Source organism: Rhinatrema bivittatum, chromosome 6 (genome assembly GCF_901001135.1).
Source record: "Rhinatrema bivittatum chromosome 6, aRhiBiv1.1, whole genome shotgun sequence".
Lineage (NCBI taxonomy): Eukaryota > Metazoa > Chordata > Amphibia > Gymnophiona > Rhinatrematidae > Rhinatrema > Rhinatrema bivittatum.
Genome location: NC_042620.1, coordinates 317,595,605 through 317,611,779, shown reverse-complemented (window position 1 = coordinate 317,611,779; position 16,175 = coordinate 317,595,605). Strand labels below are relative to the sequence as shown.

The 16,175-nt window shown below is 47.3% G+C and overlaps 1 protein-coding gene across 6 annotated transcripts in view; it reads left to right on the top strand.

The window, feature by feature from the left end:
- Positions 1-1,406: 1,406 nt before the first annotated feature.
- Positions 1,407-16,175, top strand: part of LOC115094464 (probable E3 ubiquitin-protein ligase MID2) — an 839,223-nt gene continuing 824,454 nt past the window's right edge. For 5 of the 6 annotated variants that reach the window (XR_003857558.1, XM_029607550.1, XM_029607551.1 and 2 more), the window contains exon 1: positions 1,710-1,955. The gene's annotated coding sequence lies outside the window, so the exon portion shown is untranslated. Of the gene's footprint in view, positions 1,665-1,709; positions 1,956-16,175 lie in introns of those variants that run through there. The other variant, XM_029607549.1, reaches the window with a different exon arrangement.

Below are 16,175 nucleotides of genomic sequence, written 5' to 3'. Positions count from 1 at the left end.
TAAGTTTGTATCTAAGGCAATGGAGGGTGAAGTAACTTGTCAAGGTCCTAAAGAATGAACAGGATTTAAACCCTGCTTTCCCTCCCACTGCTGTAACCACCTTCTCCACATCCACTCCACAAGCATGCTTTCTGTGCAGAAAATCTCGACTACAGGTCCAGGCACCAAAGTTGCAACTTGTGCCCATTGACTAACAGTAGCCCTGCAAACTTTACTAGGTGATAGGTTTCCAACACTAAGAAAACACGAGTTAAGCCAACACATTATGCAGTGGGGGGGGGGGGGGGGGGTAATAGCTACTGCCTTTATCAGCATGGGATTTGCATGAGGGCTGCTAACCTGTACAGATATTTTATGTGTACAAAACGTCTTGCTTCATCGGCAGTAGTTTGTGCACAAAACACATGTGCATAACTGGGGGTTAAACCGTGAGCCCTACTCAGCGCACCTTTTACATCTGCCTTTCGTGATTTGCACAGGTTCATGCAAACACGCAGAAAAGCCTTCCATCTTTCACTTCAGGGGAACAAAAATTAAATGCACTGCGCCGCTCACTCTTGTAATCTAGTAAAACCGTTTTCAACCAAGAGGTTGGATCCCGTCCTAAAAGGTTTTTGCTCTTTCAGAATGAATGAATGCCCACAGCTGCCCTTTAAAAATACAACTGTGTTTATGTTGGGTGACCTCGCGGGATATTTCTCTGCTGCTTTTTCCTCCTGCTTGCAGCGAACACGGTAATTAATTATAAGCAAACTGAAGACTAAACGACAAAACTTTTGCCAGGTGTCCGAGCCTCCCGAAGACCAGTTTAGCCGGCAGAAGGAAAGCAAAAGTAATTAAACCCTGACCCTGGGGGAGGGAGAACGTGGTGGTTGTTTACTAAAAAGTTACCAGGGCACAGGGCAACAGAAAGTGAGAGGGGTTTGATTTAGCACAAGTTTGACATTTGTGAGCAGTAGTGCCACGCCTCAAGGACTGAAGCCTGGCATCTCTCATATACATTCATAATTCAATCGGCAAGTTGTTTACTGCGTGCTCAAATGCAAACCTTTTTTTTTTTCTTTTTTCACAGTTTACTCGGTCAGTTCAGTCCCGCCCCTCCCCTGTAGAGGGGAAGGGATGGGGGAGAGAGGTCAGCAAATGGTTTCTTCAGGTCAGCTGAAGCCAGATCATTGTCCTGGCTCCCGCACGGTTTCGCTCCCCCGAGAGCCGCCTGTGGCATTTCTTTCCACCCAGGTTCCGCTTTCCCCCGCGTCTCTTTCTCTTTCCGAAAGCGCACAGACTCCTCGCGGCTTCCCCCACCCTTAGTGAAAGGAGAGGGGCTGGGTTTCCTGCAATTGTCTTGCCTTTTTTTTTTTTTTTCTCTCTCCCTCTCTCTGCCTCCTTCCCTGTTTTTGGGGGGGTGACGTTGAGATCAGTACCGCGGGCTCTCCTGCCTTTTGCACAGGGGACTTTGGTGGATCCGGAGGAGATATTTGGTTGTGGATTTTTTATTTTATTTTTTCTACAGATCTGTTTGTGGTTGCTGCTTTCCTCCTCACCTGCACGTGAGGAGCGAGGGAGCAGGAAGGAGTTTGCATGTGTTTTATCCTCCTCCTCCGTCGTCTCCCTGGTATTGCTCCACGATGACAGGGCAGCGGAAGGCAGACTGCAGGAATCAGCTGGTAGGTAGAGCGGGGGGAGGGTGGGCTGCTAACCCCACCCCCACCCCGGCCGCAGCAGCAGCTGCCGCCGCTCTCCCGGCTTGGCGGCGCGTGGGGAGGCGCGCGGCTGCCCGGGGCTCGGCTAGCGGAGGCGCGTGCTCCCGGGGCTCCTGGCGGAGGGGGGCGCAGCTTGCGCTGAGCGGGGCTGACGGTGGCCACCCGGGCTCGGTGAAGGGGCCGAGGCTGTGCTCCGCTGGCGAGAGGAGATCCCCCGGAGATCGCTCAGGACATGGCCGGATGGGAAAGTTCCGGGTAAAGACAAATCGAGGGTTTTTTTTTCCTTTTCCTGCTTTTTCTTTTTCTTCTTTCTCTCTCTCTCACTGCACCCCCCCCCCCTCCCCCCCGAGCTTGTGGCTCGCTGGTGACTGGCGATCCTCGCTCCTGCAAGTGCTGGCGGGGGGGATGGGGAGGGGAATAATTTCGACCTGGATGCCCTCCCTCGGACCGAGAGGATGATAACAACAACACCCCCCCCCCCCCAATAAAATCCGAAGCCAGAAGGTGTCTCGGCTGCCCCTGCCACCTCAGCAGCAGGCTTAGCAGGGTGGGGGGAGAGGTTGGCTCATTAGGCATCAGTTTGGGGAAACTTCCTGTGCAGAAATGTCCAGCTCTCGGCTGGGGTCCTGACAGCTTTTCAGTCTGCCGCGAAGTTACTGTAACTGGCACGATGCGCTCCGCTGGCAGGGATCGGCTCCCCTCCCCTCCACTTCACCCTGCACAGAAACCCAAGGCGGTTTACTTCGTAGTTGTGGTTATTGTTGGGGTGTTTTTTTTTTTTTTTTTAACCTTTATTTTTGTGTGTGATCCGATTAACCCCTTTACTGCACTCTTAATCGTTAAGGCCAGTCAAAATACAAAAAAATAAGACATTTTTTTGTACCGAGCGCTCAAGTCGAACCACAGGGTTTTGCCAACGTCATGCCAAAGGCTTATCGCGTTGAATGAAGTTCTTTTTCGCTGTGATTTCTCTGATGCTGCTCAGTTTTGGTTTTGTTTACAATGTGTGTATAGGGAGGGGGCGGAGGTGTGAGAAGCGGGGAGCGCCCTCATGCAACGACCTCCTGTTATTCACGGTATATTTTTGTCTGTGGGATGCAGTTTGCAGCGAGGCGAGGATCTTGTGCAATCTGAATACAGGATGATAAATGAAGAGCTTATTAAATGTGTTATTCAGTTTCCCTGGCCTGTGAAATAAAGCTGTGAGCAGACAATGGGGCTTTTGTCATTCTGGTGGCTCTTTGCATTTGGCATTTCAGCTCGAAGTGAAGTAACTCTATGTTTTCAGATAGCAATTTAACATTTTTACTTTTAATCTCTCCGAGCAAATTGAGTTCTATGTATGTTCTGTTCTTTATTTTTCTTTAAGGTGTACACAGCTTTCTGGGCTAAATCAATTTTAATTCATTTTCAGTTTGATTTGCATGACTGAATCAGTTAGACATTTAAGGTACTGAGGCTTTGCTTCCTTCATGATAACCTAGTGTTGTTATTGTTTTTGTGATGGAATATTTAATTTAATACATATTTTTCAGTGCTTGTGCTTAGTTTGTTATAGAAAATGGAAGATCTGGATAGGCTTTGGTCTCATTTTTCTGGTGAATATTAGAAAAGGATCGATAGCACTGGAAATGGGCCCCTTGTATATCCATAGAACCAGGTGCAAATGTCTCCTGCATGGGTAGACGTGTAAAAAGCCTGCTCTGGGAAGTGAAAATGGATTTTAGTTTCCTTTTCAATTCCCGCCTCTGCTGAGAGCAAAGGAACCAGGGAAACCAAATGCTACTGCTGCTCCTTGTGATCTTGAGCAAGTCACTGCACTCTCCTTTGCCTGATTCATTTTGTATCTATGGGAAAAGCCTTTAGTGAATCAGGCTCTTAGATAGTAAGCTCTCTGGGGATAGGGAAATACCTACGGTACCTGAATGTAATCTGCTCTGAAGTGCAGAAAAGCGGAATATAAATGAATAAGGCTTATTTTTACGGTAGTTTGTTGATAGTGGTGTGGGATCTCATGCCCTGAAAATTAGAGCACGGATACAATTTCAGAGGCCGCTGAATAGCCGGCTTGAACCTTGGCTGCTTTGAAATGATCTGCAGGAATGTTCAGCTCTATGCACCCATAGGGAGCTAACTCACCTTAACCTAATAATTCTTCCTCTATAAGTTTAGAATGCCTCAGGTACCCCATATACCCCCTTCTGAGTCCTTCTTAGGAACTGTTTGCCCAGCACAGACTTTCTGATAATTCCCAGCAGGGGCTGAGGAGGGAACCAAATGTCTGGCAGATGCTAACCTTAAGTTTATGGAGGAAGATAACTTTTGAAGCGAAAGGTGTTGGTTTAACATCTCAGGGAAGGTTAATGCTGTACAACAGCTGCACAGAATTCTTTCAGGCTACCTAGGATGAAATACTGCTTTTAAGCATTTTCTGGAGCCACCTGGATTAAACCAGTGACCTAGGCGAAAGGCTCTGCATCCCTTGGCCAATCTGCTGAGCAATCCAGTCCTAGAGGTGCAGGGGTCTGTGTCCCTCTGCCAGTCCCCTGAGCCTGTCTTTGAGATAAAAGGACGACAGACCTTAACGGAATTGAGATTGGAAATTTTTATTCAGTCACTTCGAACGATCCACTTAACACCTTTAGAATTTAAGGGTGGTTTTTGGCTTTATAACAGTGACCCTGATCCGATAACTGGATAATTCTTGCTTCCATGCCTTGCCATTCCAGATGCTTACCATACATTTCTATTGCAGAGGCTGAGTCTTCTTGTCAGCTCCTGTGTTCCTAAGGCTTATCTGCTTCATAGTTTGTAATTTGCCCCATTCTTGAAAGTTGTGGTCTGTAAGTGCATGAGACAACAGATGGATTACTGCTATTGCTACAGCACTGGATGCACCGAGGGGGAAGACAAAACTATATATGTGTCAGAGCCATAAAAGTAGTACAGCAAAGCAGCTCTTCCATATCCAAACTTGACTTGTTTCTGCTGTTTGCAAATGTCAAATACATTTTTCCCTTCCTCTCCCCCAATGCAAACATTTCATGAAAATGATATAATCACTGAGCATGTTTTTAGAGGGGCTTTGTTCCCACATTTGGTTGTAGCCAGGGAATGGGGGTTTGTGGAAAGGGGAGAAATGATCACTGCGGTCCACTGATCAGTGAAGACACAGTGACCGCAGAGTCCGAATTCCACCGTACGGCGTAGCTAGAGAGTGCCTGGGGAGCATGCAGGGTTTTAGTTTTTCCAAATGCTTTTTTTACCATTTGCACAGCGTAGGGCGAGTGTGTCTGGTGAATAAGGCCAAGTGGAGTTGTGCAGTCGGAGCAGTGATATGAAGAGAAGGCGAGGTGCTAAACAAGTACTGCTATTGCTTCTTCTCGTCCTCAGGCTTTTTCTCCCGGCTGCCAGCCCTGCACAGGCTTGTTTTGCGGAGGGGGAACTGCACTATTTAATCTAAAACAGTCATCAGTAGCTTTTAAATATACTGTAATTTCCATTTTTGAGAGAAGCATTCTGTGTGCCACACTGTAATTTTCCAAGCAGTTGAGAACACACTTGTGGTAATATATTGTACCTATGCAAATGCTAACACTGGAAAATAAAAGGCAGGAGCGGGAGGAGCAGGGCTGATGCTTTGTAAAGGAGAGAAGGGTGGATGAACCCTATTCAGAATTCTGTACAGTCACCATTCTTTTTTGCTCATAAGCTTGCATTGCTTTCCGAGTCCTCCTTTTGTTTGAAATCATGCAGTCGGAGGCAAATAAGAAGGGGATGTGAGTGAAGTTAATGCAGGTTTGGACTGTGGTAGCTTGACGTTACAAATTGTAGAGGTTTGAAAACCGATGCAGCACATGGTTTTTACACAGTCTCAGACCTATTATATCAGAAGCGTGCCATGTTGAACTGTCTTGTAATGTCATTGTGCACCAAATGAAATGTTAAGAACATGAAATTGATTTTAAAAAAAAGGGGGGGATAAGTCGCACTGCTCCTGTATATGGGACTCCCATGGTGCTCCTGATTTTGATTGCCCACAGGCCACTGGAGTGAAACTTGCTGCCTGTTTGTTCTTTGAGTCAGAATATCGTAGGCGGTAAGTTAAGCTTTCTCCGGGGCAGGAACACTTTCTTGACCCAGTTAAGATTCTGCCATACTGAGTCCACCATCTAGGTAAGGCCGGAAAGCTTTTTTCCCCTCACTGCTTGTTCTGTCATGTGCTTGTTTGTTTATTGGCGATCTGTGTTTCATATCTGGTGTTTAGCAGTGGCGTAGCCAGAACTGATTTTTTTTTTTTTGGGGGGGGAGCCAAGGTTAACATGGGTGGGCAGTAGGCATACAGGTCTGAGCCCTACTAGTTGTACTTTCATCCATAAATAATGCCTTGGGAGTGCACCTGACAAACAATTTTTAAGTAGTCTGCAATAGCTGTTATGCATCATGAGTGAAACTTTACAATATTTTAATTTATTTCAAGTGCTTACCAACAATAAGAATGCCTTATTAACCTGTATTAATTTTATATTTATTGTAGTTTACAACTACACAAAAATATCATGTAAAAAGCAAAGAACATAAACATCAGACCCAATAAATCTGGTAATAAAATAAATATCAATGCATTCTTTCATGAATCCTCTTTCTAGAAAGAATCCTAAGAATGAGTGCAGAGCAGAAAGAAGACAGTTCACGTTAGAACCCAACATGCAAAAATAAAAATATTCAAATTCTGCTGTCACCTCAGCAAAACATTCCATTCCATTCCATTACTAAACACTTTGACATAACACAAATCCCTGCAAAAAAACAAGACACCTAGAACTTGGCCATTCTATACAATTACAGCACTAACTCTCAGGAGTCAAACAGCACCATTATTTATGAAGAAAGCAGCAATACAAATACTATACCAGGCCCTAGAACACCAATACACTACCTACTGGGCCAACAGGCCAGACTGCTTCAAATTCTTACAGAGAAACTACACGCTAGCCAAAATACTGCACTTCTGTCACGCAAAAGCCCAGTATCCTGTTTCCAACAATGGCTAATTCAGCTCACAAGTACCTGGCAAGATTGCAATCAATAATAGATCCTATGCTGCTATCGTGCAGTGATAAGTCGTGGCTATTTCTTAAGTCTACTTGGTTTAATAAGTCTATGGACTTCTCCTCCAGGAATTTGTCCAAACCTTTTTAAAACCCAGCTACGCTGACTGCCTTAACCATATCCTCTGGTAATGAATTCCAGAGCTTAATTGTGCACTGAATGAAAAACAATTTTCTCCGATTTGTTTTAAGTGTGCTACTTACTAATTCATGAAGTTCCCCCCAGTATTTTTGAAAGGGTAAATAACCAGTTTACATTTACCTGTTCTATTCCACGTATGATCTTATAGACCTCTATCATATACTTCCTCAGACGTCTCTTCTCCAAACTGAACAGACCCAACCTCTTTAGCCTTTCCTCCTAGGGGAGCTGTTCTATCCCCTTTATCATTTTGGCCACCGTTCTCTGTACCTTTTCCAATGCAACTATATCTTTTTTGAGATGTGATGGACCAGAAATGCACACAGGGTAACTTTCAAAAGTCTTTATACACTTGGTTTTACATGTGTAAATGCACTTCACAGATGTCACAGAAATACTCAAGGCACTACCCCGGCACACAGGGGTAGTGTGTCACACTTCCCCGCTCCTCGGGGTAGTGCCTTGAGCATTTCTGTGACTACGCCTCGCTCCCCCGCTCCTCGGGGCTGCGCCTGGATTCACCTTACCGTCCACATGCCTCGCACTCACTCCTCTCTGGGCTTGCACTGCCCTTCTCCTCACTGAGACTTGCTCCGATACTTGCACCCGCATCCCAGCCTATCTCTCGTCAGACTCTCTCCTTAGGCTGTGCCATCTGCAGTCCAGACCTCGCCTCCCGTCGGTGAGCCCAGTGGGAGCTCCTTCCCCCCCCTGGGTAGCAGCAGCTCTCACCTCGGGCCAAGGGCCCACTACCCAAAACCATAACATTCTCTCACTCCTCCTCAATTTCCTTCCCTTCCCTCCCCTCTCACTAATCCCCTCCTCCTTCTCTCTCTCTCACTCCCTTCCCTTCCCCTAACATTCACTCCCTTTTCTTCCCTCACTTCTTCTGCCTTTCCTTCCCTCTTACTGCTTTCCCTCACACTCACTCCTCCTTCCCTTCAATTCCTTCTCTCCCCTCTGTCACTTCTCTTCCATTCCCTTTCCTCTCACTCACACCTGCCCCCACCTTACCTTCCACTTATTTAGCTCAGTTCCCTTTTCCTCCCCTCCCTTCTCAGTAAGAAGGGAAAGGAAGGGGAGCTGAGCGAGTGAGGCACATGAGGAGAGGAGGCTCCCTTCCCTTTCACAGCCTGCCTCCCTCACCTCTTGTGGCCTGTCACATCATCGTGGTCTTCTTCTTCAGCCCGCTGGAGGTACTCTTGCGGGCCGGTCTGTGCCAAGCCATCCTGGTCCTCTTTAAAAGCCCGCAGGGGGTGAAACCCTCGCAGGCAGGTCTTCAAACGTGCCGCTGCAGTTCTGCTCGTGGTGTGGTGGTGGTGAATCCCTGGAGGCACATCATCGTTGTGCCGCTACGGTTCTGCTCGTGGTGTGGTGGTCGTGATGGTGAATCCCCGGAGGCACATCATCATTGTGCCGCTGCAGATCTGCTCGTGGTGTGGTGGTGGTGAATCCCTGGAGGCACATCATCATCATTGTGCCGCTGCGGTTCTGCTCGTGGTGTAGTGGTGGTGAATCCCTGGAGGCACATCATCATTTGCCGCTGCAGATCTGCTCGTGGTGTGGTGGTGGTGAATCCCTGGAGGCACATCATCATTTGCCGCTGCAGATCTGCTCGTGGTGTGGTGGTGGTGAATCCCTGGAGGCACATCATCATCATTGCGCCGCTGCGGTTCTGCTCATGTGCTTGCGTCGGGTGGGTTCCCCGCAGGCAGATCATCATCGCGCTGCCATTGTTGAGCTCATGTGCCCGTCGGGGGTGAAATCCCTGCAGGCGGATCATCGCCACGCCGCTGCAGTGTCGGGGCAGCTTTGTGTGGGTGGGCCACGGCCACTCAGCCCTCCCACCCCCCCCCCCTTCCCGTGGCTACGCCACAGGTGTTTAGTTTAAAGGATTTCTTTAATTATGGACTAATGCTTAGCACTCTGGATTGGGATTTGGGGGAAGCTCCTCCCAGGACGTGCATTTGAGACCGTCCTCTTAACTGGTTCTGTGTGAGTTTAGAAAAGTAATGTTAGCCACCCAGCCCCTCTTGAGGCTGTAAAAAAACCAAGGTTTTTGTCTTAATCTGACTTTCCCTGCCAGCCGAATAATAACAAGGGGGGAGGGGAGGGCAGGAGAGAGAGGTTCCTGGAGTTTATCAGACAGCCTTGGAGAATGTGCCCACCTTTTGTCCACTGGGTAGAGATTTATTTTTTTTCCCCATCATATGCATTTTGAGAAAAATTTTCCACAATTTAGGCCCATTATTTCTTAGAGTTCTACTAAAGTGTTCCTTCTTTCATATATTCCCTTTTTTTTGGATGGTGTTCTGCCTGATGTCATTTTCGGTCTGCGGTTTGTTCAGAGTTTGTATATTTATCTGTCCAGCAGAACCCTGGTTTTCTTATGTGTACAAGGGCGGGAATGGCCTTGGTTCTTTTTTTTTCCAGATGTCATCTTGAAACCTCTTGGTAACAGACTGGAAAGTTCTGTTCTGTCCCCTGCCAGTTCCTCTAGGTGCCTGGTTAGGAACCTGCGGCCAGATGTGCAGAATGCTTTTAAGCAAAACATAAGAACATTCTGATCTGTTTCTTGTCTTCTCCTTCACCTGCTTACCCGCGATTGCAGTCCTGAAATTATATACCGTGCAGTGTTGGCTTTACTCTACCATTCCACTGTGTTTCCCTCCCACTGTGTATCAGTTATGCTTTTTTTTTTTTTTTTTTTGTAAAATTCCCAGCATAAGAATCTTCTCCTTGCAGAAACCTGGGAGTGCCACTTGTGCTGTCGCCTTGTTTTTTTTTAGACTTTATTTGGATGCAGTTTCTCTGTCGGTCACCGTGTGCAATCGTGAGAGTCATAACTAAGCGTTTCAGGACCTGGGGCAGGCAAAGCATATTTGTGACGTTCGTCCTCCCCTCTCCACTCCGATGCCCAGTCCTTTTTTTTTTTTTTGTTCTCTCCCCTCTTTTCTGTTAGCCCGAATGTCAAGAGGCAAGCAGCACTCCTCCTGGCTTTTCATCCCCTTGCTGTCGCACACTTGCATTTCATTCATTTTGCGCCCTGGGTACTACGGTTATACTGTGGGGATCCATTGCTGATGAAAGGGCTGTGATGTTGCTGCCAAAGGTTGCAGGTAAGATGAAGGAGCTGCTCTAACCATGAGGCCACCTCTTGTTGCCTAGTCCACGTGCAAGCAGAATACACTGAAGTTGGCTCCATTTAAAGAGTAAGGACCAAGGCTTCTGCGATGTGGGAGACCTCTAAGCCCACCTTCCCGGGCCAGCAGACAGTGGGGAAGCTACCAGGACTGTTGACGTTCTCTTCTTAAGCAGCTGGGTGAGGAAGGGACCGCAGGAGTCTCTGAAGCTTGCTCTTTTTAAAACGTTGGCCTTACATACGCAGCCGTCACTGGGGGTGGAAAGCCAGGATACTTAATTTTGGTGCCTAATCGGATGGAGCGTTTTGAAAGGGGAGGAGGAACAGTGCTGTTATCCAGTTCTCCATTCGGATGAACAAAGGCCCAGGGACCTTGTCCAACGTCAGGCAGAGAGGCCCTGGCAAGAGTTGGGGTTTTCCTTCTTAGTTTGCGGCTCGTCTCCTCTCTTCCCACGGTAACGGTGCGTTAGCTTTCCAGCTCCCACAGGCCTATTCATCTGCTGTCTCTCTCCCCATCCACCGAGGCTGCTCTTACAATGCACAGACTGTGTTTGTTTGATTAATGAGAAAAATCCCCAGAAGGAAAGCAAAAGGCACTCCTCGTTGATCCTGCCGTTAGCTTATCTTTAGATGTTTACTTACATTTTTTTTTTTCCTACTGGCATCACCAGGGCTCGAGGTGTACCACAGTGTTGCGGGGGAGTTGAAAAAAAAACAAAAACAACTGAACGCTGTGCAAATAATAATCTTGAAATACCGAGACGGCACTGGGACGGCCTCACTTGGATGCAGTCATGGTCCTTATGGAAAAGCTGTCAGTAATTACCGCAGGAATGGGTTCCTTGGCTCCGAGTGCTGGATGAGAAGAGGAATCTTGCATCTGACTCAGTCAGAGTGTGCTGCCGGCTTCCTGTTTTTCAAAGCCTGGCCGTTTCTGCAGCAGCCTGAGGAGTCAGCTCATTTGCGGAATGCACAGTGTGCTTTTACTTTGAGCCTGGGTTTGGAAACCTTCACTAGGTCTTCATCAGTCTCGCCCCTAAAGCCAGGAGCTGCATCTTGGGGATACCTAGCCAAACTTTTTTTTTTTTCCTTTGGCTTGAAAACGCCAGACCTGGCTCCGGAAAACGCTGGTGTGGAAGTCCTTTGCAATAGCGAACCACATGTGATTTGTGCCTTCTGGAGCCCATGTAAGCTAATCTGCGACTGAATAACGTATGCCATACGTACATACGTGGCTAAATTTACGACAGGGTGCCTAACTGGCAATGCACGCTCCCACTTTTCAGCCTGCATGATCCAGCCGACGTTCGCACGCTTACACGGCGTTAAAGGATGGGATGGCACAAAGCAGGGGTGGACAAACTACGGCCTACGGGCCAAACCTGACCCGATGACAGACTTTTCCCGGCCTTTCTTTCGGTGCAGTTTGCCCTAATGTAACCGGTCTGCTGGTGCCTTGCAACAAGGTCATCCCAATGGCCTGACTTCGTGGGTCTTTGTTGACGACCTTGACCTGGGTTTCCATGCCGGCAGTGACGTCCCCCCCTCAGGCACAGCAGCATTAGAAGAGCAGCAGGAAGAGGAGGAGTGTTGCATCCCCGTCGGATTTGACTGTGCAGCCGGTGGGGCAGGAAGAGAAGTTTCTCCACTCCCCACCTTGATCAGCCATACGATGCAGCGACAGTGGCCCCCGTGCTGCTGCTGCTGCTGCTGCTGTCTCCGGTTCCTCCCGTGCGGTGACTCCGATTTTTAATATTTATTTTACCACCATGGCTCAGCTGATTTAGGGGGAGTTCCGGAGCGGTAGCAGCAGCCTCGTCAGCCGCTCACTCCAGTCCTCTCACTCACTGCCTCTCCCTCCTCGCAAGCCCTCTGGTGTTTAGGAAGTTCACTGGCAGGATTTAAAATTTATGCAAATGAGGGGGTACCATTCCCCCACCCCAGCCCCCCGGTCCTCAAGTGTCCAGTCCTGGTCTATGGGAAAGTTGGCAACCTTAGGTGCAACTCTGATCCTCCCGGACTGCATAACAGCTGCCACTGAGAGCTCCCCAGGCTCTCGCGGCACCACATCAGGCACTTATCAGCCGTGCACAGCAGCTCCATGCTGCCATCTCTTCCGGGGCTTACATTTTTGGGGGAAAAAAAACTCATGGCCGTATTTCCTGACCCCTAGCCAGCACCAGAACTCTTAAAAAAAAAACTCGGGCCATGCTCCCAGGCTATTCAGATGCCCTGCCATCACCAGGGCAATCGTGCTGCTACTGTTCCCTGGCTTTCTCTATTTTAATTCTTTTTAAACTTGTGGCCATATCCCCATGGGCTTTCCAGGCCCTAATTGGCACACCACAGGCAGCGATTAGCCTCTCACAGCATCGGGACAGATAAATAATAATTAGTTTTCAAACTTTTTCAAGTGTTTGGGTGAGTGAGAAAGAGCATTGCGTATGGGTGGGTGAGAGAGAGCATATTGTGTATATGGATGGGTGAGAGAGGGCACTGTGTGTGTATGTATGGGTGAGAGCATGTGGATATTTATGGGTGATAGAGAGCATGTGTGTGTGCATCAACTCCCCTTCCTTTCTGTCTGCTAATTATTCTTCTTATTGGTATGGTTACCACCTTGGTCCTCTCTGTACAGTGTACTTGCCACTGTAACTGCCTGTTTGCCCCCCCCAGCTCAGGGACTTCTAAGGGGGACCCAGGCCCCGGCTCCAGTAAGCACCAGTAATGTGGCCATGTTTAAGAAAAAAAAAAAAAAAAGGTTTGCATGTGTGTACATTTTAAAAATTGAAATGTACGTACCATGCCTCTGAAATGCACCACCCTTCCTTCCCCGGAACACCACTTTGCTATGTGGCCAAAAGAACAAATGCTATGAAGGTATGTGCAGATGTTCTGGCTTGCTGAACTCTGCTTATCGGGTTAACTCTGTTTTCACCCATGCAAAAGGGGCTTCCAAGACTTTGAAAATGCACCCCATACTGGTGCAGAGTTTTGGTGATAATTGGCTTCGTACCCAGTAACCGCAGCTGATGAGGGGAGGAGGCGTGCAGCCGAGCTTTGGCTTCGGCTATAAAAGCGCCTGCAGTTGTTAAGTGCTAATTAGCTGCACAGGAATGTAGAGGAAGCACGGTACATTCCTTCTTCAGGAATCCCTAGGAGTCTGGGTCTGGCTGACAACCTCAGATAAGAACTGAAGGCTTTGCTTTTGACGTTTGTCAGCTCCACTAAAAAGGCATCTCATCAGTCCTGCTATTTCTAGCTTGTGCGTAAGAAGAGTCAACTTAAAACAATACCTCGAATAACACTCGGATGTTTACTCTATGCAGTATGGTCAGATTTACATCCTGGATAATTTAAAATAAAACTACTAAGTAAGCACAATTAGAAACAAATCCAAGATTCTTGCCACATATTTAGCAGAAGTAATGATGCAAGAAACAAAATGTAAAGCTTATGATGTGGAAGGTGAGCCCTAAGATGCAGAGGGTATTACATATAAATATTATTCTAATCTGACCTCAGGTGCAGATGGATGGACCCTGCACTGTGATTGGTTGGTCAGATTGCTTTCTAAGGTCAAACTCGTAACCACCAGGAACAAATGCTGGAGTGAAATCGCAAAGCTTTAAAATCAAGCCAAATTGAGATTCTTCCTATTCAGCCAGGTTAGAACATTCCAGATCAAGTTTCACCTGCAAAGAGTTTTGTTGGTTTGCTGAACTAGTTCACCAAACGTTTATTTATTTATTTTTGTATATATAGTCTGATGTGGATTTCTGCAAGTCCAGTGAACCTGCCTCAGATTTCACCAGAAATGATCAGACTGTCCCCAGATTCATTGGTGAATGTGGGGAAGGTGTGAAAATGCCATCAAGCTCAAAACCAGGTTGAAATTCACCTGAATTGCGTTTGACCTTGTATGCAGATAATTCTCCTCTAGCTTGGACATCACAGTGCTTGAGTCACACAGCTTTCAAATGACCTCATAAGGAGGCAGGTTGTAACAGGAGTCAAATAACATAGGGCCAGATTTTAGTAGTTACTCGCGGGCGTAGATTTGTGTGCGCAACCCGGCGTGCACAAATCTATGCCCAATTTTATAACATGCGTACGCAGCCGCGCGCATGTTATAAAATCCGGGGTCGGCACGCGCAAGGGGGTGCACACTTGTGCACCTTGTGCGCGCCGAGCCCTAGGGGACCCCCGATGGCTTTCCCTGTACCCTTCGAGTGGCCTCGGAGGTAGCTTTCCTTCCGCCTTCCCCCCACCTTCCCCCCCACCTTCTCCTTTCTTCCCCTACCTAACCCGCCCCCCAGCCCTACATAAAACCCCCCCTAACCTTTATTATTTAATTTGCGCCTGCCTCTGGGCAGGTGTAGGTTGTGCGTGCCGGCCGAGTGCCAGCGTGCGATCTCCCGGCCTAGCGGGCCTTCGGAGGCCTCTGGCCACGCCCCCGCCCGCCTCTGCCCCGCCCCTTTTTTCAAGCCCCGGGACATATGCGCATCCCGGGGCTTGCAGGCGTCGCTGGGCCTATGCAAAATAGGCTTGGCGCGCGTAAATCCAGCTGGATTTACACGCGCAGGGCTTTTAAAATCTGCCCTATAGTGTTCTTGAGCAACCAAATTTTGACTCAAGCCAGTTAAAGTAGGTTCATTGACTTAGTAATCCGAGGCAAGGCTGGAATGAAAGCTGTACTGTAGCAGGAGAAAAGGACAGAGAATCATGTCAGCTGAGCAGGCCTTCCAGAGAGCCAAAATTTACACCAAAAACCAGGTAGTGACTGTTGGAATCCCAAAGGTCTGAAGAGTCACAAAAGAGAGAATTGGTCATTGCTGTAATTGTCAACTGAAATGTATCCTATTGCAGGGCTTTCCATACCTGTCCTGGGGGTGCCTCAGCCAGTCACGTTTTCAGGATATTCACAATGAATATGCATGAGATAAAGCTGCAAGCATTGGAGCCCCAGCATATGCAAATTTATCTCTTAACGTCTCCTCCCACCAAGACAGCATGCTCGGGCAGCAGTGAGAAACCTTGTTGGCCGGAGGGACATCTCTTCTGAGACAGTCCCTCAACACTGTTTTTCCTGGCAAGTTAGATGTAAAACAGTAGTAAGAGAGGCCAAGAAAAGAATTTGAGAAGAAGCTTGCCAGTGAGGCAGAAACTACTAATAAAAACTTTTTCGAGTATATTTGAAGCAAAAAGCTCGTGAGGGAGTTAGTAGAGCTGCTGGATGATCGAGGGGCAGAAGGGGTGTTCAGGAAGGACAAGGAAATAGCAGAAAAACTGAATAAATTCTTTGCCTCGGTGTTTACTGATGAGGATATTGGGAACATATACACACACTTGAAACATTTTTTAATAGTAGAGATTGTGAGCAACTAAATCTGTGACAGTGGAGGATGTAATAGTTTAGATTGGCAAACTATGGCAATCAGCCTAGAGTTCTAAAAGAACTAAAACATGAATTTGCTAACCTTTTACTAGTAATTTGTAACCTATCATTTAAAATGGCCATGAAACCTGAAGACTAGAAGGTGGCCAATGTGACACCGATTTTTTAAAAAGGTTCCAGGTAGGGTGTGTCTAGAGAAGTAGGAAGCTATATTGAAAGAAGGTAGACTGTTGTTTCTTTAATCTTTTTGTCTTTTATCTGTTGCACCCTTTGATATGGTGGTCTCTATATTGGAAGTAACAAACATTTAGTTTCTCTTTCTTTTTACAATATTATTCCTTTAATTTTTAATGTATTAATAAATGACTTGGAAAAGGGAACGACAAGAAAGGTGATCAAATTTGCAGATGGCAGAAAATGATTCAAATTTGTTAAAACAGCAGCAGAAGGATCTTGTGAGGCTAGGGGACCGGGCAACTGAATGGCAGATGAAATTAAACGTGAAAAAGTGCAAAGTGATGCGCAGAGGGAAATATAATTCCAGCCACAGGTACGCAATGCTGGGTTCTGTTTTGGGAGTCACCGCTCAGGAAAAGGACCTTGGAATCCTTGTGGACAATACCATGAAATCTTTGGCTTGTGTGGCGGCGGTCAAAAAAAGCAAATAGAATTTTGGGAAGGA